Source organism: Canis lupus, chromosome 12, assembly GCF_003254725.2.
Source record: "Canis lupus dingo isolate Sandy chromosome 12, ASM325472v2, whole genome shotgun sequence".
NCBI lineage: Eukaryota > Metazoa > Chordata > Mammalia > Carnivora > Canidae > Canis > Canis lupus.
The window spans coordinates 23,493,191-23,514,376 of record NC_064254.1 but is presented as its reverse complement, the minus strand read 5'-3'; the positions used below and the strand labels follow the sequence as shown (position 1 = coordinate 23,514,376).

The following is a 21,186-nucleotide window of genomic DNA, read 5'->3' as shown; positions in this document are numbered from 1 at the left end:
GGCTTGTTTGCAGTGGTTTCTTTTTTATACATAATAGTAACTGTTGAGTACTATATCCACAACACATGGTCATTTATAAAATGGGTATACTTTATTAAATTATTTACCCTATTCTTTAAAAACATGTCCATCTGAAATAAAAACTTAGAAATTCCAGTAGTATGCTACTCACATAGATAGGTGCAGCACCTGCTTCCTGGCCCAGGAGTGGCTATTGATCAATTTCTAGCTTAACTGACATGTCATTCTACAACTTTGATGTGGACCCTAGAGGGGACTGAAGTCATTCAGTAGCAGAGCAGAGTCAGCCCAACGCTTGTTTTTTATTGTTTTTGCTTTTTTTAATTGAAGTGTAGTTGGCACACAGTGTTATATTAGTTTCTGGTGTACAGCATAGTGTTTGAGCAGATCTATATATTATACTGTGCTCACCACAAGTGTAGCTCCTATCTGTCACATACAATGCTATTAAAATACCACTGACTGGTAGCCCCGGTGGTGCAGCCGTTTAGCACCGCCTGCAGCCTAGGGCATGATCCTGGAGACCCTGAGTCGAGTCCCAGGCTCTCTGCATGGTGTCTGCTTCTCCCTCTGCCTGTGTCTCTGCCTCTCTCTCTGTCTCTATGAATAAATAATAATAATAATAAAATATTTAAAAATAAAATACCATTGACTATATTCCTTATGCTGTGCCTTTTATCCCTGTGATTTACTCATTCTGTAACTGGAAACCTGTATCTCCTACTTCCCTTAACCCATTTTTCCTATCTTACCATTCATCTCCCCTATGGCAACTATCTGTTTGTTCTATCTATGGGTATGTTTCTGCTTTCTGTTTGTTCATTTTGTTTCTTTAGATTCCACATATATGTGAAATCATACAGTATTTTTCTTTCTCTGACTTCACTTAGCATAATATTCTCTAGGTCTATCCATTGTTGTTGCAAATGACAAGATTTCATTCTTTTTTATGGCTGGGTAATAGTCCATTGTATATATGTACATCACATCTTGTTTATACATTCATCTATCAGTGGATGCTTGAGTTACTTCCATAATTTGATGGTTGTAAATAATGCTGCAATAAACATAGAGGTGTATATGTAATGAGGTGCAGGTAAGTAAACAGGTGATTCCAATACATTCTAAGAAAGGGGAAAATGCTATGGACTAAATTGTGTCCCTCCCAAAGTCATATGTGGAAGCCCTAACCCCCATGTGACCATATTTTGAGACAGGGCATATGGGTGGTAATGTAGGTTAAATGAGACCATAAAGATAGGGAACAAATCCTATAGGACTGATGACCTTGTAAAGAAAAGGAAGAGAGAAATCTTTCTACATGCATGGAGGAAAGGTCCTGTGATCACACAGGGCTTTATCAACAAGTCAGGAAGGTAGACTACCTTGATCTTGAACGCCTAGCCTCTGGAATTGTGCAAAAACTAATTTCTGTTGTTTAAGCCCATCAGTCTTATACTGCCATAAGTGTATTTTGTAAGTATACACATAAGTGTATACTGCCAAAGTGGTATTTTGTTATTTGCAGCCCAAGCTTATAGAACAGATGTGACGATAGGGAAAACTTATCTAAAGCAAAGATTATAAACATATTTGAAAGAGTAGGAGGCATTAGCATAACCAAGTCGTCAAGATAATGAAAATGAGCAAAGCCTGGGGGACTAGAAAAAGCATGGAGAATTCTGAGAATAAAACCTGTGGAATATAAGCCGTATTACTTTTAGTATCCCTACTTTTAAAATTGGTATCTCAAGGTGAAATATTTCTGTAATTTATCATGGCATATTGTTATGTCCTAATCTATTTGTACCTTGGACACATTTGAGATTAACTGAAAAATCACTCTTTGATCCCCAGTAGAGGGCAGCAAAATACATATATCCACTCACATAGAACCAAGCTATGATAATCTTTTTCTCCTTATAGTAATCATATAAACTATCACTATTCATATTTAATGCAAAAATTTTCTCAGTTTTCAAGCATGGTCAGATTTATATCCTTAAAATGTTATTCCAAAGAAGAAAAAAAAATTGTAACGTCTTTGTAAGTTGGACACCTAAACCACAGTTAATGAAGCTGTTTATGTTTTGATGTCTTGGCTATTTTATCTTTGTATGATTCATTCATCTAATTAAAGTGCTCTGGCTAGGAGCTTTGATTATATCTTCAGATTGATAACTCTGTTGTCAACGGAGAGGCTTGAAGCTCAGACCTGGTATTCCTCAGTTACAGATCTGGCCAGTTGGCTGTTTTTGTTTTGTTTTGTTTTGTTTTAGCTTTGTTATGCCCAGGGCAGGCAGAAAGCTGCCCTTATCACTATCTAGAGTTTACAAGTGAGTAAATCAGATATCCTATAATCCTGGCACAGAGGATTGTTTAAAATGTCAGCACAAGAGGTTAGCGGTTCTGTGGGTAAAGCATTAAGAGCCTACGGGAGTAGTCCCCAAGGAGTGTGGGGTATGATGGGGAGCACAGAGGGAAACTCCAATTAAATGTCTGCCCATAATTTTAAGGGAAAAGACCAAAAATAGTCCCACAATTTAGTTAAATTGAACTGTGAATGTTTCTCCAGACTGTCCTAACAAAATTTTATCTTAAAAGGTATGTAGAAAAATTGTATCTTGCTCCAAATAACGTATTTGAAATAAAGAGCATTGCTGTTTCTAACTAAATCATTTCTAGATTGTGCCTTTCTAAAAGGCGGTTTTCACAGAGGAACTTTGGATAATAGATTTTAAAAGTCCCAGATTGACATTCTAGATGAAAATGACCTTTTGAAATCCCTGACTGGAGTATCATTATGCATAACAGAGAACTGAAACACAGTGACAGTGCTTTTCCATCATCTCCTCAATTCAGTTGCCATTCTGAAATCATATTAAAAAAATCAAATGTAAAAGTGTCTATGGCTCTTACAGAGTGAAATTCAAAGTGAAATTTTGAAATAAATTATTTCGATAACAAAAAGGACAAAAGAGTCCTGGTGGTGTGATACTGGATGAAGCTGATAATTTCCCTGAATTTGTTTTCTTATCTCCGAAACAAAGGGTTTAAATTACTGTGTTTTTTCAACTTAGGCTGTACATTACAATCACCAAGGGAGCTTTATTTTTTTTAAAAGATTTTATTTATTCATGAGAGAGAGAGAGAGAGAGGCAGAGACACAGGCAGAGGGAGAAGCAGGCTCCATGCAGGGAGCCCGTCGCGGGACTAGATCCCGGGTCTCCAGGATCGCGCCCTGGGCTGAAGGCGGCGCTAAATCGCTGAGCCACGCGGGCTGCCACCAAGGGAGCTTTAAAAGAAATTCCCTCGCTTGGGCTCTACCAAGAGATTCTGGTGTAATTGGTTTGCTTTCCATGCAGAGGTAGTCTCTGTGCAAAGGCTTTGGGCCAGAGAATACAGCTCAATTGAAGCAGAATTCTGTATTTGTAGGTTTCAGGAAGCTGATGGTAGGAGATGGCAAAAGATGAGGGTGGAGATCCTGGGAGTGGGAAAAGGTAGGCGGAGGGAAGGAGAAGATGTGAAAGAATCCTGCAGGATTTTAAGAAGGAACTAGCTGGAAGAGATTTGCATTGCAAATAGATGACTCTAGCTGCTGTGGGAGTAGATGAAACCAGGCAGGATTAGAAGTGGAGAAGTTAATTAAATGCTAATGCCAGGGCACTGAAGATAAAGGAGAAGATAAAAGGATAAGATAGAAGCAGAGGGAATGGGAAAATAAAAGGCCATCTATTTATTCTCCTGAAATTGTGGAGAACTTCCAGAATGTACCCTAGTGACACCAGGAAGGAGAAGGCTTGCACTGGTATAGCATGAGTTAGGGTATGAACCAAACATTTTAGACTTCCACCTGGCAGTTGACATAGAACAAGCATGTTTGCAAGGCTCAGGGCTGCATCTTCTAGGGACCTGTCTTGAAAATGTTGGCAGGGTCATCAACTGAACTGTGGTCTGGGATGTGAATGGAAAGGTATTAACTTCTGGCTTCTGCTGGGGCAAAACATGCCAGCCTGTCTCTGATGTTGGCTCTGATTGTGACAAGTCTCCACGCTTAAGGTCTTATTCACACCAGCCTTTCACTGATAACAGTAAAATGTATCTTTTCTTTTGTCTGATGCCTCAGGATTTAAGAGAAGGTGATTGTACTCATGTTGTGACCCTTTAGGAACATCTAATGATATAAATGCTGTGGCATTGGTCATCTGCACAAGTGTAAGTAGATGATGGGTAAGCTTTTTTATTTTTATAACATGGTGTATATTGGTTTGAAATAATTTCACGTCCACTCGTTTATGACGAAGACCAAAAAACATTGATTTTAGAAGTAAAGTTTTGATGAAGTAAGCTTTTCCATAGTGTCTCATCTCATCTTTGTCATTGATAAACATTCAGGAGTGCAGTTGCTGAAGGACCCTGCTGTGGCTTACCAATAGAAACCCATGAAGATGCACTGGTGCAAAATGACATGTAGATTATAGAAGGTGAGTGTTTGTAAGGACTATCTAAGAGTATTTGGTCCAGACAAGGTGACTGCTGATCTAAATAGCTCTCCCAAGACCTTGGGGCAATTAGCTATTGCTGCAGTAAACACAACTCTCTTAACAGGGGTGCAGAAAACCACGCAGCACTTCTTTTGCCCATCAACAGTGGTGTCCTCCTTCCTTAGCAATGTGCTCTAGCAATTGTTGGACTGGCAGCCAGACATAAACTATCAGTTGGCTAAGCCATCTCACTCAAGTACAACTCGTATAAGAGTACACCTCAACTAAATGTGGGCTCTATTTTTTTCACCTCCCCTTGCCTGGAACAACTGCGTGATTATCATTTGTTTGAAGTAGGTTATTTCTTCACTGGCTTTTGAAGAGATATTACCCTATATGCCCTGGGTTGTGAAATTCCTGCAGTGAACTTGTACTAAATAAATCACTGGCTAAGATGAACTCAGTCTCTGAGCATTTAATTTGCCACCCCAAAGCAAAACATGTGGATGCTAAGGTCAAGCAGACTGTTTGATGAGGAGCTGAAAGTCTATGAAATGGGTGTCATCTTGTCTGGAAAAGCTCCATAAATCAACCTAGCTGAGTAGATGAAAGGATGCACTCCAGTCTCCCCAGGTCATCTGCAGTCAGCCTGAATTCTAGGAGGAAAACACCTTGCAGAAGAAAAAGCCCTGAAACCAGAAATGGGAAAGAGAAGTTTTTAGAGCCAAATCCCAGCAATCGTTAATGATTGCCTGGAGGAAAGCAAAATCTAATTTAGCTGTGATTTTCCTTGCCTTGGGCTGAAGTGGTGAGGTTAAGGGAGCTGGGGAGACCAAAAGGAGTATCTGAGCATGTGGGTTGGATTTAGAGGGAAATCAATTTGAAACCGTGTTGGTTTTTGTTTTTTCCATCTTTGACCTCTCTTAGGGACTTTCCAGAAACAAACTTGAATTCTGTAAACTTGAATAATACCTTTACTAATCTTGGAATTAACTGTATGAACTATGAATTTTATACATTTACATATTAAACTCAGGTGCAGATTTTTCACAGTTACATAGAATTGAGGAGAACAGTAAGGATTCAAACCTAAATCCTGTCCCCAGAGATGAGGCCATGCTCCAGCATATTGCTCACTCCTGTGAGAATTAAAAACTACATAAATTATGTGTTTTACTTTATTGTTAATTTTAACTGATTTTCCCTATTTCTCCTCATGATGAATTGAACGGTAACAGAAATCTTAAATCTCTATATTTCCTTAAGAATTATTAAAAAGGGAGGACATAGGGAAATGGTGCCTAATTCATGCCAGTTTTGGTATATTAAAAGGTAAACTGAGGCATTATAAAAAGTATAAGACTTGCATAAAAATAGATTGTAATCAGGGGATCCCTGGGTGGCTCAGCAGTTTGGCACCTGTCTTCGGCCCAGGGCATGATCCTGGAGTCCCGGGATCAAGTCCCACATTGGGCTTCTTGCATGGAGCTTGCTTCTCCCTCTGCCTGTGTCTCTGCCTCTTTCTGTCTCTGTCTCTGTGTGTCTCTCATGAATAAATGAATAAAATCTTAAAAAAAAAAAAAAGACTGTAATCAAGTAGAACCCAACTGGAAGTTGTTCCACTGGATAGGAGCTGGGGGAAGACTTACAGACAGAGGTGGAAGCAAAGCAAGAAAAGTATTTGATTGGCTATAGCTTACACAGGTACCTTATTTGGGAAAGGTTAGTTGGCTGTTTGTGATTGGCTATTTATGATTGGTTTCAATTTCTTAATCTTAAGGCATTTCACTTTTAGGTTTTGGTTTCCTTATGCAGGCTATGAAGGCATTAGAGCCACCTCAATCTAATGGTCTCTTTGTTTGATTAATTTAACAGTGGTTACCCTATAAGGCTCCTAATGGGAACTTCTTTCTCTGGTGATTTAACCAAACAAATATTTCCAGATCCAGAGATTAATGAATGAACTTAATAACTCATTTTAAATTACAAATGAAGAAGTGATAGACACTAAGAAAATCAGGAGTATTAGATGTAATTCAAAAATGCTGTCAGAGATGTATTTTCTTTTCTCAAGACTCATTAAGTTTTGTACTAGAAAGGATTTATTGGACAGTTGAGCCTTTGAGGATCGCTTAGGACTTTGGAAAAAAAAGGATTGGTCCTCATACAACTGAGAGCAATATGGAAAGGATAGGAAGTAGCTCAATGGAAAGAGCTTATCCTCCTGGGTTACTTGGGCAAGGATCAACCATAATCAGGAAACATACACTTCAAATATTATTCAGAAAGGAACTGTGAGGATGCAGAATGTTAGTGATTCGGGCTGAGATAGCCTTGCCATGGAGACTAAGTTTTCATCAAAGCAGTGGGTGCACATGTATTCATTCCCCTTTATGCCACATTAAGTGAAAAGATTGAAAGATAGATAGTTAATATTCCCCCTTCTGTATGGGTCCAGGGAAACAAAAGGCCTAGTTAAAAAAAAAAAAAAAAAGGGTGAATAGAGAAGGGCAAAGAACAGAGTATAATGTTGGAGGATTGCTTTGATCATAGACCTTGTGAGTTAACTTACCATATTTAGATGCAAAATGTTAATGCTAATTAGCACTTTGTTTAAGCAAACGAAGTGGAAGAAAAAGTCTATGGTTAAAGATGGTGTCTGTGAGGATAAAAGGAAAGAATGTTAAGAAGCAAGCAGACATTTTCTGAATTTATCTTCTTTAAAATTTCAGAAACTAGATCTCAGATTCTTTATCTATCTGCCCACGGATCTCTTTGATAATAATATATTTAACTACATTTAAGAAAATTTTTCCTTTCTAGCTTCTCTAAATTTAAGTATCAGCAGCTGTACTGGCTTTCATTTAACTGACAGACACTCCACACCTTACCAAGAAATGGAAAGTGGGGTAGATCTTTTTAAGCCTTCATAGGAATAACTTGTACCCATATAAGAAAAAAGAGGGGAAAAAGACAGTTGGCTCTGATTAGTTTTATATCACATCATACCATAATTCCATTGTTCATTTTTAAGGCAAACTAGTTAAAATTCTAGAGGTATTAGCTCACATAAGAAATGATCACTGTCTCTAATAACACCCAGAGAGTAAAAGATGAATGCTGTTGTCTGTCTCTATGAAATGTTAATGGCCCCAGGCAGGTTTTAGAGTTTTGGAAGCCAAAGGGGGAAGAAACATGGATCTGTTGAGTTCTTGGGTTCTGTCAAGAACAGTTACATTAGAACGCCAAAAGAGAGACATTAATAACAACAGCTACTATTGATTAATTGACTTCAAAAAATCCCTCCTTTAGTATTTATAGCTTCCTTAGGACTAGGTAATATGATTTTCAGTTTATAAATGAAAACGCTGAGCTTTATATGACTAGATAGTGATGAATCCAAGATTCAATCCAGATCTGCCAGGCTCCAAAGCTCGTTTTCAGTGTAAGTACAACTAAAATGTGTTCTCTATATAGTCCATGTGGCAATACAGTGTTTCGTTGGCGACTATAGGCCATCTAATTGTTCTATGACTGTGTCTGGCACAGTTTTTCACTGCCTTCCAATTTATCCAGTTCAATTGGAAGATGTTGCACTGCTTTTGTTCTGTCCTTGGGATTGTTGTTTGCAGGTTTCTTTCAGAGTGACTCTCCTACATCAATTTTGGGACCTCTCTCAAGTGTTCTACTAATTTTCTGTGCAATTTGTTCATGACGGCATTTTTGTTTTTAGCCTTGTTTCTATTTTTCTTTTTCACTCTCCTCCTGTGAAAGGAGTCTGTGAGCTTTTTAAAGGCAAGTTTCCTACATTATTTCTTTATCACTCTCCTCCTGTGAAATGAGTCTGTGAGCTTGTTAAAGGCAAGTTTCCTGCATTATTTCAAAATATGTTTTCAAGTACACCTCTTGCCAAGACTTAAAATTCTTTTTCAACCATATTTGATAGTATCAAGATCATACAGGGATGCCTGGATGGCTCTCTGTGGTTGAGTGACTGACTGCCTTTGGCTCAGGTCATGGCCCTGGGATGGAGTCTTGGGATGCAGTCCTGCATCAGGCTCTCGCAGGGAACCTACTTCTCCCTCTGCCTATGTTTCTGCCTCTCATGAATGAATGAATGAATGAATGAATGAATGAATAAATAAATAAATAAATAAATAAAATCTTTTTTTTTTTTTTTAAAGATCATATAAGGGAGGGTAATGGTGGTATCTATAAGCCTAGGATGTTGGTGAGTTGAGTAAAATTCTCAGAAGAACACCTGGGACAGAGTACTTGATAACTACTGGTTATCATAACAACTTTCTGGTGATTGGCATATTCTTTTAAACCTCTGCAATGATGACAAGAACACAGGGGAACCAGGAAGTTTTTTAGCAGCGTAGGTTTTGGACAGAGCTGTCATTTCCTGGCTGTGTGGCCTTGAATCTAGTTATGATAAGCACCAGCATTCTCATCTTTGAAAAGAGAAGGGCAATGACATCTCAGAGGTTTGTTTTTAAATGTGATAATTAATTTTAAAATATAGAACAAGTACCTGACACATAGTAGGCACCCAATGGAGGAGAGCTGTTACTAATGATTTTCTCAGGCTAGTGGGGCTGGTTTTCTCAGGCTAGGCACCACGTTGTCGTGTGTGGCTAATCAGTAAAATGTACTAACAAATTTGGCCCATGCAATTAGTTACCAGATCTCACCTCAGACTTTGATCCTAACTCTTTCTCTAATCTCCTATTTAGTAGAATTAGTGAAGCCCCTTCATTGGAATATCCTACCATCACTTAACTGTGAGTGTGTAAAACAGAATTCATTTTTTCACCTTTGAAGCTTAATCCTTCCATCGTCATTGGTAGTAACACCGTTAACTCTAGCTCAGCTAGAGAACTGCTCTTTTTGCAGTAACTTAACAGGTAGGCTGCCATCCAGATTGCAGCCCCTCTAGTTGGTACTGACAGTGCTAAAAGGCAGTGGCACACAGTTCCTCTGCTTCCTGAAATGTGATGACATTATTTCCCTGAAAAAATCCATCTGACCTAAGATACTGAGGAATCAGATCTCATTGTTGCTGAGAATTGCAACTAATTGTGAATTTTCAGGACCTTTTTAGGTATATGTTGTAAATTATTGCTCCTATTTCATCTATTCACTCATTAAATAACTCCTTGGAAGTAAATGAACATGCTTACTTTCTTCTGTGATTCTGGCAAAACTGACTTTTATTATTTGAACGAATTTTACTGTATCTACATAACAAAAAATGTACTCAAACATTCCATTTAAAGTATGTGAAAAACAAGCACGGTGTTTTCTTTTTTAACATCCCCAAATCCCTTGTTGTTATATGGCAATAAGAAAATGAGGCTTTGAAGAATTTTAAGCATTGAGTCTAATTTAATGCTTTGAAATTATTGAACACTAGATAGAAAATTAGTTTGGGGGAAAGTGGGAGAAGAGACAATAGGAAAAAAATACATATGTTGCTAAGGAAAATCATAATTCACAGTTTCATTTTTTTCTAATGTTGCACTAATTTAATATTGGTGCTTTCTAAGGACATGACCACATTATCCAATTGCCAGTGGAATAATGTGTTTTTTTGGTGCCAAATTCTACATTCCACAGGGCTAACTGCCGATGAAATTAGAAGAGCTTGTTGAATATTAGAGATCATGGCCTGTTGGGGTGGAAATTAAAGAAAAATATTCAACCACATAACTTTTTATGCCTAGAATTATCTAATTTTTACATTGGAAATTGGCAAGGAAACATTCTTTCCCAATGTTATTTATATGAAAATCTGTATAAACGCCTATGAAATGAAATTTGTGCATAATGTTACTCAGGGGAAAGAATATTCTGAGGGCAAAAATAATAGCAATGGTTTTGTTTGCTGATTACATAAAAGATAGTTCAAATGAAAGTAAATAAATCAAGTAACCATTACCATCTTCTCTTTTTACAATTTTGAAATTGCCTAAAATTGATCTGTATTTTATTTTTCTATCTTCTGCCTTTCTTTTTTCTCCTTTTGTTCCTTTTTGCTTAGATAAAGCCCAAAATATAATCTAAAATTTGATTTTTAACATGTATATTAAATAAATATAATAGGCTTTTAAAAAACACTATGGAAATGTAAATTGTATATCATATAATGCATCTATTTTTAAGTGTATATTTTGATACATTTTGACAAATGAATATGCTCATGAAACTATCACTACAGTTAAAATATAGAACATTTCTATCATCCCTGAAAAGTTTTCTTGTGTTTTTTCCCCCAACAATTTACTTCTCTTCCAGTCCTAGGAAGTCCTTGATCTGCTTTCTGTCACTATAAGATTAAAATTTTCTTTTCTAGAGATCTGTATAAATAGAATCATACATTAAATAATCCTTGGTTTCTGGCTTCTTTCATTCAGCATGTCTTTGAGATTCATCTGTGCTTTTCTATGTCTGTCAATAGTTTATACTTTTTTTGTTGCTGAATAGTATTTCTTTATATGATTATATTTCATTTTAATTATTCATTCATCTGTTTATGGAAAGTTGAGTTATTTCTGGTGTGAGACAACTGTGAATTAACAGTGCAATGGACACCCATTTGCAAGTCTATGTGGAGATACACTTTCATTTTTCTTGAGTGTTAGGCATAGCATTACTGAATTGTAAGTGTATTCTTTGTAAGCAACTGTATTTTCTGGATAGAATCCTTTGTTCTCTAGTGCACATATTTTCTTTAAGTGTATGGCTTGCATTTTTATTTTAACATATCCTTCAAAAAGTACTTTAAAATTTTATGATGTACAATTTTTCTTTTATAGTTTCCAATTTTTGTGCTTCCTCTAAGAAATCTTTGTGTATCCTGAGATCATGAAGACTTTTTTCTTTGTTTTCAAGCTAGAATAGCACTGTCTGATAGATATTTCTGCAATGATGGAAAACTTTTCATAACTGTAGCCACTAACCACACATGGCAACTGAGCATTGAAAACATGCCTAGTGCAACTGAGGAATTGAATTTTCAATTTAATTTGAATTTACTTAAATTCGAATAGCCACATGTATCTAATGGCTACTGTATTGGCCAACATAGGTCTAGAAATTTTTATATTTTTAAAAGCTTTTGTGTTCAGGCAGGTCTACAATCTATTTTGAGTTAAGTTTTGTATAAATTGGAAAGTAAGGTTCAAGATATATTTTTCACCAAAAAGGCTATAAGCACTGTTGAAAAGACTGTCATTTTCCCAATGAATTACTTTGACACTTTTGTCAAAAATCAATTGATTGTAGCTATAGGGTATGTTTCTATTCTATTGACATAAGTTTATCCTTAGGCCAATACCACACTACCTTTATTACTCCTGAGAGAGACTTGAGATCAGGTAGTATGAGCTAGCTTTATTTTTCTTTTCCAAAGTTGTTTTGGCTATTTTAAGTGCTTTGCATTTCCATTAAGATTTTTGAAACAACTTATTAACTTCTACAAAAACAGCCTGCTGGAATTTGATTGGGATTGCAATGAACTATTGGCTATTTTGGGGAAAATTGACATTTAAAAATAGTTCATCTTCCCATCCCTGAGCATGGTATATTTCTTCATTTTATGTCTCTCAGTACTTTTTTGTAGTTTTCATTATACGTTATTTAGCAAAATTTATCCTTAAGTAATTCATGTTTTTGAATGCTTTTGTAACTGGATTGTTTTAAACTTCAATATTCTTTGTTCCTTCCTGATACAGTTTGTAGAAATACTGTTGTTGTTGTTGTTGTTTTTTTATATTGACCTTTTACTCTGGGACCTTACTAAATGTACCTGTTATTATTAGTTCAAGTAGCTTTTTTTTAGATTTGTTAGAATTTCAAAAAAACAGATGTAGGTTACATAAATTTTTGTATTTCCCCCTTTTTATACTTCATTAATTTCTGCTCTTTGTTTCTTGCCCTGAGTTACTTTGATCTAATTTTGCTTTTTGTTTTCTAGTTTCTTAAAGCAGACAATCAATATTAGACCTTTCTTATTTTCTACCATAAGCATTAAAAGCTATCAGTTTCTTTCTAAGCATTGCTTTAACTTCATCCTAAAATTTTGATTTGCTGTTTTTCATTTTCATTAAGTTCAAAACATTTTCTAATTCCCCTTGTGATTCCTTGTTTGATATATAGAGTATTTAAAATTGTGTTATTTAGTTTCCACATATGTGGGTATTTTTCAGATTTCTTTCTGTTACTGATTTCTAGTTGAATTTCATTGTCAGAAAAAAGTATCAATTCTTTTAAATTTAATAAGACTTATTTTATGGTCTTATCAAATTATGGTCTATTCTGGAAATATACTATCTATACTCCATTTATGGAATAGTCCATAAATTAAATCATATTGGGTAATAGCATTGTTCAAGTTTTCTCTATTCTTAATGATTTTCTGTATACTTGTTCTCCCAATGCTAAAAGAGGAGTATAGAAATTTCCAACAAAGTTGTGGAATTTTTTCCCTTCTAGTTCTGTTAGTTTTTTCCTTATGTATTTTGTAGCTCTCTTACATAGTGCATACACATTTAGGAATGTTATGTTTTCTTGATGAATTGATTCCTTTTTGGTTATAAATTCTCCTCTTTATTCATGGTAGTAGTCCTTGTTATGAACTATGCTTTGATGTTAATATAGACACTCAGCGTTCTTTGGAAAATAATTTACATAATAATATTTTTTCCATCTTTTGACTTTTATCTACATCTTTACATCAAAAGTGTAAAGATTTCTTGTAGGCAGTTATAGTTGGTCTTGCTTTGTATTGGTCTGTGTTCAGTTAGATTGTTTAGGTCAGAGGTCAGCAAACTTTCATTCATTCATTCATTCATTCACTCATTCATTCAAGAGAGACAGAGAGAGCATGAGCAGAGGGAGAGGGAAAAGCAGACTCCCTGATGAGTCAGGAGCCTGAGACACTCAGGGCTGGGTACCGGACCCTGAGATCCTGACCTGAGCCAAAGTTAAGCTAAAAGCTTAACCAACTGAGCCACCCAGGTTGAGGTGCTGAGCCACCTTCAGCAAACCTTATTTATAAAGAGCCAGGTAGTAAATATTTTAAGTTTTGCAGGTCATACAGTCTCTCCTTACATCTACTCAACTTTATCATTCCAGTGCAAAAGAATACATAGACAATATATAAATAAATGAGGATCACTGTGTTCCAATAAAACTTTTTTACAAAAACAGGTAGCAGACTGATTTTAATACATAGGCCCTAGTTTGCTGACCCCTGATTTTGACCATTTCAATTTAAAGTAATTATTAATCTGGTTGGGTGTATAGTTACCATCTTTCTATTTGTTTTCAGCCTGTTCCATCTATTCTTCATTACATTTTTCTTTTTCCTTTTTTTTTTTTTAAAGACTTTATTTATTCATGAGAGACACACAGAGAGAGAGAGAGAGAGAGAGAGAGAGAGAGGCAGAGACACAGGCAGAGGGAGAAGCAGGCTCCATGCAGGGAGCCGGACGTGGGACTCCATCCCGGGTCTCCAGGATCACGCCCTGGGCTGAAGGTGATGCTAAACCGCTGAGCCACCTGGGCTGCCCTACATTTTTCTTTATTCTTCTAATGGATGTAGTATATTTTGATGTTCTATATTATCTCCGTTATTGAGTTACTGGCAATACTTATGTTTTTTATTATTGTAGTAGTATCTCTAGGTTTTACAACATGTATTTATCTATATTTCTCTTTTGTTATGCCAAAGAAAAGCCTACATTCTTTATCATCTGTACTTCATAAAGAATATATTTGTTCTGCATATGCATTACCTCTTTTAAAAAATTGATATTCTTGGCTTAAAGTAAGAAAAAATGCCAAATTCATTTTATAGTTATTTGATTTTAGAAAACTTAAAAAGTAATTATTTGGAAAAAAGCCCAACCTACAGCAAACTTATAGAATATTTGAAAATATGTTATTGGATATTTAGCAAATATATATATTTTTAAAGATTTATTTATTTATTCATGATAGACATAGAGAGAGAGGCAGAGGGAGAAGCAGGCAGAGGGAGAAGCAGGCTCCATGCCGGGAGCCGGACGTGGGACTCCATCCCGAGGCTCCAGGATCGCGCCCTGGGCCAAAGGCAGGCGCCAAACCACTGAGCTACCCAGGGATCCCCTAGCAAATATAATTGATCCCAAAATCTTATACATAACAAAACAACAATGAAAAAACAATGAAAAAAATCTCTAAATGACTAATAGATTATATTAGTAAGAGCTAGAGGATCCCACAAAATATAAGGCTGTTGCAATCCTAAATTAATGAAATGAGGAAGAAGATTCTCTTATTTAATTATAGATCTTATAAGTCTCATGGAAACTTTACCTATACATATCAAAATGAGAACTATGATACCAAACCCAGTAAGACTCGTGATCACATTTGTAAAATTGGAAGTCAGGAATAAAACAAAACTACCAGAGAGACTCAGTTGAGTCTTTGTGTATGACATTTTGAACAATATGTTCATTTGAACAATATGAAGAAAGCTCTCAGATGTTCTTTTTTTAAATTTTTCTTTCAAAGATTTTACTTATTCATTTGACAGAGAGGGAGAAAGAGCACAAGCCAGGAGAGCAGCAGAGGGAGAGAAAGAAGCAGGCCCTGTGCTAAACAGGGAGCCCCCAATGGAGGTCTTAATCCCAGGGTCCTTCCTGAGCTGAAGGCAGATGCCTAACTGACTGAGCCACCCAGGCACCCCTCGGATTTTCTTTTGAAAGAATCCCTGGATCTGTTGTATGAGCAAGTTATAGCCTCACGCCAAATTAGCCAGCTGTGGAAGCTGAATTTTTAATTGCCTTCCTTCCCTTGAATATGCATCTTATTCTAGCCCAGCATCTGGTTCAGCTTCCCCAAATTAAAGCCTTGCTATATTCTGATAGCCTTTGTATTTACTTTCAGTAAATCTCATCTGGTCATGTTGAAAAGAGATGGTTTCGAACTGAATGAAGGCAAATGCAATACCACCTTGTCTAACAGGTTATAAATGTACAAAAGTTATTATCCTAGATGATGGTACATGATTAAAATAAAATTTCGGAGAAACTTTGATTTGTAAAGGGACACTGGAATTGTCAGATACTGTCATCTCATCCTGTAGTGTCCTTCTGGGCAACTTCTAAGAGAGTTGTAGAAGAAGCAGCTGTTTCGTTTTTTTAAAAGATATTTTGAGATAAGTGGAGAGGAGGGAGAGGAAGGGAGGGGAGAGGAAGGGAGAAGAGAGGAAAGAAAGGTGACTGTAAAAGGGAAGAGAGTAACATTTATGTGTAAGTACTTTCAAAAGTCAAGTTAAGTACCGTCCTATTTGTGGACTTCGGTAAGGAACAGAGAAGTTGGCTGAACTTTGAAACAAGGACAGTGGGTGTCTCTAAAGTTGCTGCAAGCGCTGCACCACTGTATTTCAATCAGTGTGTGGAGAGAGTGGTGAAATCCACTTGGATGTGGCTGTGACTGGAAAGAATGACCTTAGTCCATTGTAGAAGGCCATGGTTCCCTCAATGTTTATAGCCACCAAACTCATTATGTATTAAAAATTTGACCATATGAGCTTCAGAATACAACTGTTTTATTTTAAGTTCAAAATTAAATGTGTCTGCCTGTAATTTTTACTAAAGAAAGGAAGGGAGTTAAGTTATAAGACACTTAATTTGTTTAAAAGCAGCCTGTAAAAAAGATGGTATATTTGGGAGGAAAATATTATTGGTATCTTTAGAAAAGTCTCAGTTTACAAAGACAGCTCACAAGAACTAAATAAAATAAGTAGAACAAGTAGTTTTGTTCCATTTTAGAGAAAAATATGGAGGCAAATAATTATTGGCTTCCCTAATATCAAGAATCTAGTTAAAAACACAAAATACACCAGAACATTTCTCTCTTAATTCCTCAGGCATTATATTTTCTTCTCAAGTTTCCTGCCTCACTCTGTACTCATGCACAATACCAACAAATCCTGCTTAAATCTTTATAGATGTTGGAGGCTGAAGTAGTATCAAGAAACATGGTCATTTTAATAGCCTTTGAATACCTGCAGCACATATTGGAGACACTGGATTTGAAAAGTAAGAATGTAATCATTTATTTTAATGGATTGTTATGTGAAGTGGTTTGTTGAAATAATCATGTTTCTCAATTGTGAACTTCATTATGTTATTTTTTTAAAATGAGAATTAGAACATATTTGATTATCTTTTATTGACATATTTTTTGATAATGTAACACATTTGTATAAACTGTGAAGCTCTCCAGTCTGGGGATTACAAGTATTTTTTTTTTTTACTTGGATTTTCAAGATATGAGAATCTTGGCACATCATCTGTATTTCTGTATTCCAATAAATAGTCTGAATAATCATGATACTGAAAGAAGATCGTATTTGGAACTAATTTTACTTCAGCTTCTGCTTCCATAGAACATGCATTCATAATTTCTCTGAAATTCTCATAATTCATTAGGTTTTTAAAATAAAAAGATACTATGAGTGGAGCTTAAAGGGTAGAATAAAAGGTAAAACACTAATAATCTATTACTTTTTCAAAATTTGTTTGGACCTTTGTTCAGACATATGGGCTCAAACAAAATATCTTTGGGGCAACTGGGAAATTTGAATATGGATTGGTACTATATGATATTGTTAATTTGTTAATTTTGATGACAGTGCGACATCTGTGTTTTTAAGATAGCACTTACTTAAAGATGCAGACTGACATGTATATGGATAAAATGGATTATAACAATGCTGATAATTATTGATTGTAGATATTAGATATGTGAGGGAGAGTCTTTATACTATTCTAATTTTGTGTAGATTTAAAATTTCCATAATGCAAAGCTTTTTTTAAAAATAGGAACCGATAAATGAAGGTAATAGATACGATTTGTAGGAGGTGTTCCAAGACAATTAGGGAGACCAGGGAGGCCTTACTAAGAGGGTGACAGTAGAGCAAAGATTTGAATATGAGAAACAAGAAATCCAGTGGCTGAAAAGGAATGAGTAATGGGTAAAATAGTAGGAGGTGGTGTCAGTTAACAGGATAGGTGAGAGGTATGCGGGACAGGATCCAACAAAGAGTTCATATCCAAAATATATAAAGAATACCTTCCAGCCAATAAGAAAAAAGGCAATTCAATAAAAAAAAATATATATCAAAAGACTATAACAGGCACTTTAGAGAAAGGAAGTGAACTGTAAGAATATGAAAAGGTGCTCTACTTCATTAGGCATCAGAGAAATGCAAATTAAAACCACAATGCTACACCACTACATACTCACAGAAAGGTTAAAATGTAAAAGGTAGGAAAAAAAAATGTAAAAGGTAGGGAATACTAGGTAGTAGAGAGGAAAGAGCGTTCTCATACATTAGTGTTAGAACAGAGGATATAAAACTAATATGCTGGTGTTGAGTGTCTAAATTGGTATAAACTGCAATATCTATTAAAATTGAAAATATATATACCTTATAGACTAGCAATTCTATTTCTAGGTACATCTCCAGCAATAAAAGCATATGTGTGCTCACTGAAAGAGCTGAACAAGAATGTTTACTGCAGCACTGTTCTTAATATCCCAGAACAGAACTACCCAAATGCCCAGCCATAGTTAAATAGATAAATAGTTTTATATTCACAAAATGTATACTGAATGGCATTTAGAATGACAAAGTAAACAGTATAGATAAATGTCACAAAAATATTGAACAAAGGATGCAGACACAAAAGACTTAATGTTGTGTGATTCTATTTATGTAAGGTTCACACAAATAGTAATGAACAGTGCCTACTCTTAGGGAAAAAGTTCCTGGAAAGGAGGATGGTGGATTTTGGGGAGCTGGTAATGTTCTGCTTCTTGGTCTGGATGTTAGTTTAACAGGGAGTTCAGTTTCTGAATAGCCACCAACCTGTACACTGATGATTTATGCACCTTTCTGCTTCCAGACAATGCATCAATAAACTATTTATTTATTTATTTTTAAAGATTTTATTTATGTATTCATGAGAGACACACACAGAGAGAGGCAGAGACACAGGCAGAGGGAGAAGCAGGCTCCATGCAGGGAGCCCGATGTGGGACTCGATCCCGACTCCAGGATCACGGCCTGAGCCAAAGGCAGACACTTAACCGCTGAGCCACCTAGGCATCCCTTGCATCAATAAACAATTTAATCATGTAGGAGTATCTTGCCACATCCAGTACTTGGACTCCACTACCCATGCTGAAGAAAAGGGACATAGGACATGATGGATTGTTGGTTTAAAAAAAAAAAAAAAAAAGTAGAAGACTTGCTTTCCCAACCCACAGCTGTAACCTCTAGAGTTAAAGATACTGAAACATACATACATAGTGAGTTCTCTTGCTCTTGGAAAGGAGACATCTGTTCCAAAGCAAGTGGGCCGAACTGTAAATAAAAAATGAAAATATGATGAGACATATTTTCTTGTCAGCTTTATGGATGGTAATAATGTTCCTTATTTTGTGTTATGCAACAGAACATTTTATATAGCATCATGATGCCAAGTATTGGCATCATTTTAATACCAATTAGAGTTTACAGAAAAAGAATATTTAAATGTAGACATTACAGGCTCTTTGAAAGCCAAAAATTATTACAGCTTTTTGAATTAGAAATGGAAATCTACTGAAGCATTTTACAAATTTTAATTCTCAATTAAGTAAATACTGGTAGCTATAATCTGCATAAACAGAAAACTCTGTGGGGTCCTTGATAATTTTTTGATTGTTTTTTTTAAAGTAAGCTCTAGGCCTAATGTGGGGCTTGAACTCATGACCCTCAGATCAAGAGTCACATGCTCTATTGACTGAACCAGTCAGGAGCCCCATGGGGCCTTACTAATTTTTTACAAGAGGAGATATGAAAACCACTATGGATTATCCCCATTCCTTGCTCATTGTTATGTCATTGTTCTGAAATTCCAAGCCTGCAATTGAGTCCTTGGTTAGGCCTGGGCCTGTGGTCCTTCTAGCTCAGGAAGCTGGTTTTCAGAAACCTGAGAAATCTTGATTAAAGATAGATTGCTCTTTGGCATTATGAATCCTTTGTCTATTTTATTTATTATATTTTTGTTTTTCTTTACTCTTTAATTTTTTCTCTTTTTGTTATTTTTCTCAATTTTCCTTTATCTTTTTTTTTTATTTTTAAAATTTATCTTGTTAGGGTTTTTTTGTTTATTTTTGTTTTGGTCTAGCAATTATATTTTGATTTAATTATAAAGATCAGTTATCAGATATGCTTTGGAAATGATTTTCTTTTAAAGTGATTTTGACCAAGTTTCTCACCAGCTTTTCCAAATTTTAAGCTGCCCTTGGGACACCTTGACTCCAACCCCAATAGTAAGTCCAACACACTGCAGTGCCTCTCAGTCACCTCTGCTGAGCAGGTAGCCTGTGTTGGCAGCTCCTGATCTCTCAAGAACATCACCAAGGGCTACCTCACCAAGGATAACTTCACCAAGGTGAAAAACTGACCCAGAACATTCTGACTCAGAAAGAGATAGCTGTGAAGATCACTGACAAAACTCAACAGAACTCAGCTTCTGGAAATGGTTTAATGAAGTTGGAATCACAAAGGCTTTGAATCAACCCAACGTAGTGAAATTTTTTGAAGGGATAGAGACCGAGGAAATACCCTATCTTCTCATGGGGTGGACTAGTGGATGAGAGGTATCTGAGTACCTGGTAGCCCAGGGAGTAGGAAAGAAAGAAGCCTGAGCCAAATGTCACCATCTAGCATCTAACTATGCAGTACTGTCACTGGAAGTTTATTGTCCATAAAGACTTAGAGACAGAAAACCTGCTCTTGGATGCTGACATGAACGTCAAGATTGCAGACTTAGTCTGCAGCACGAAATTTGGCAGGAAGCTGAACCCTTTCCGTGGCAGTCCTCGTATGCTTCCCCAGAACTCTTCCAGGGCTAAATGTAGGATGCACCCCTGGTAATTATGTGTTGCTTGGGAGTTACCATATACACACTGGTTAACTGTTTTCTGCATTTTGATGGACGGAATTGGCAGAAACTGCAAGAGCCAGTAGTGAACAGAAAATACCATTTCCATTTTACATATCCATAGAGTCTTAAAACCTCAAGAAGTTTCTTATCCTCAATCTCAGCAAGAGAACCTAACTGTGCCAGGGTCAGAAGTTTCTAGGGCTTCTGCTTTACCACAGTCCTACAGGCCCAGACCCCTGCACCAGGAACCCAAGTCAACCCCATATGGTACGGAGGCCTGGTCCCCACAGAGAAACTGTGAGGTGCTGCAGTCCCTAGAGTGGCCCTAATACCTCATCTTCTACCTCTAGTATCAGCAGCAGTGATAGAGGCCCATATGGAAGCAACTTCCACGTGGGAATTTCCAAAGGAAATTTTGTCCATGCTTGGCAGCTGGGATAGGTGCATGACCAATGGGATTTACCGTGTGTGTGACCCCCACCTCTCTCTCTCTGGCAACAACAATGGCCAACAAGGGGCCTTCGGGCGCTGCTTCAACAACCGCAGCTTCAAGTTTAAATACAGAAATATGTGTTTCAGGCTTGCCAGAAGGAATGAATCTAAATGATCCTGAAAGCATAGATTAATTGGAGATGCTCCAACCTCATGTGGTGGGCAGCCAAGACAGTAATGAAAGGCA

General features: G+C 36.5%; 1 long non-coding RNA gene across 3 annotated transcripts in view; it reads right to left on the bottom strand.

Moving 5' to 3' along the window:
• Positions 1-4,623: 4,623 nt before the first annotated feature.
• Positions 4,624-21,186, bottom strand: part of LOC112641217 (uncharacterized) — a 28,180-nt gene continuing 11,617 nt past the window's right edge. The window contains exons 2-5 of one of the 3 annotated variants that reach the window (XR_004804146.2): positions 18,880-18,937; positions 7,078-7,164; positions 5,595-5,644; positions 4,624-5,194 (exon numbers count right to left, since the gene is read on the bottom strand). This is a non-coding gene — a long non-coding RNA (uncharacterized LOC112641217). Of the gene's footprint in view, positions 5,195-5,594; positions 5,645-7,077; positions 7,165-18,879; positions 19,431-21,186 lie in introns of those variants that run through there. The other 2 variants (XR_003124553.3, XR_003124554.3) reach the window with 2 other exon arrangements.